Raw genomic sequence first — 1045 nt, 5'->3', positions numbered from 1 at the left:
TGGATACCAATTACAGAAGAATAATTATTGAAAAACTAATGCACTCTCCAACCCAAAAAGGCCTGTGGTGCTGATGGTATTTTAAATGAAATGATCAATATACAGACCAAAATTGGCTACTCAAACTTCTTCAACATTATCCTCATGGCAGGTATTTTCCCCGATATTTGGAACGCAGATTGTCACACGCAATCTATAACAAAATGGAGACAAATTTGACCAATAATTCAGAGGAATTGCATAACAAGCAACTTGGGAAAATTCTCTGCAGTATTAAAATATGCAGACAATAATTTCCTTGACGAACACAACGTCCTGACAGAGAGCAGATTGGATTTCAAAAATATTATTGTACAACAGACCACATTTAACCCTCCATACTCTAATTGAAATAAACAAGTTAACCAAAACAAAGGCAAAATCTACTCGTGTCTTGTAGATTTCCAAGAAAGCATTTGATTCAAATGTCTTTTTTATAAACTAATAGAAAGTGGTATTGGAGGGAAAAGATATGATTTTATTATATCAATGTACACTAAAAACAAATGTGCGGTTAAATTTGGCAACAAGCAAACAGACTCTTCTCTCAGGGGCGTGGAGTGAAACAGGGCGCCAATAAGTCCAACTTATTTTAACATCTACATTAATGAATTGGCAAAAACATTAGAAGAATCGGCAGCACCTGGTATCACTCTACACAACACTGAATCAAGTGTCTGCTGTACGCAGATGACTGGTGCTGCGTCTCTCCCACTAAAGAGGGGTTACAGCAGCACCTAGATCGTCTTCACAGGGTTCCGTCAGACTGGGCTTGACCGTAACCTAAAAAAAACAATATAATGATACTTCCAAAAAAGGCCCGGAATTAAGGATGACAAAAACTACACATATTCTAGGACTAAATATCAGCAACACAGGTAGCTTTCACATGGCTGTGATGAGCTGAGAGACAAAAGCAAGGAGCATTCTATGCCATTAAAAGGAACATCAAAAATCGAAATTCCAATAGAAATCTGGCTCACATTTTCAATCAGTTATAGAACCA

This window comes from Salvelinus sp. IW2-2015, unplaced genomic scaffold (assembly GCF_002910315.2).
Source record: "Salvelinus sp. IW2-2015 unplaced genomic scaffold, ASM291031v2 Un_scaffold1730, whole genome shotgun sequence".
Classification (NCBI taxonomy): Eukaryota; Metazoa; Chordata; class Actinopteri; order Salmoniformes; family Salmonidae; genus Salvelinus; species Salvelinus sp. IW2-2015.
Note: the sequence above shows the minus strand (reverse complement) of the source record.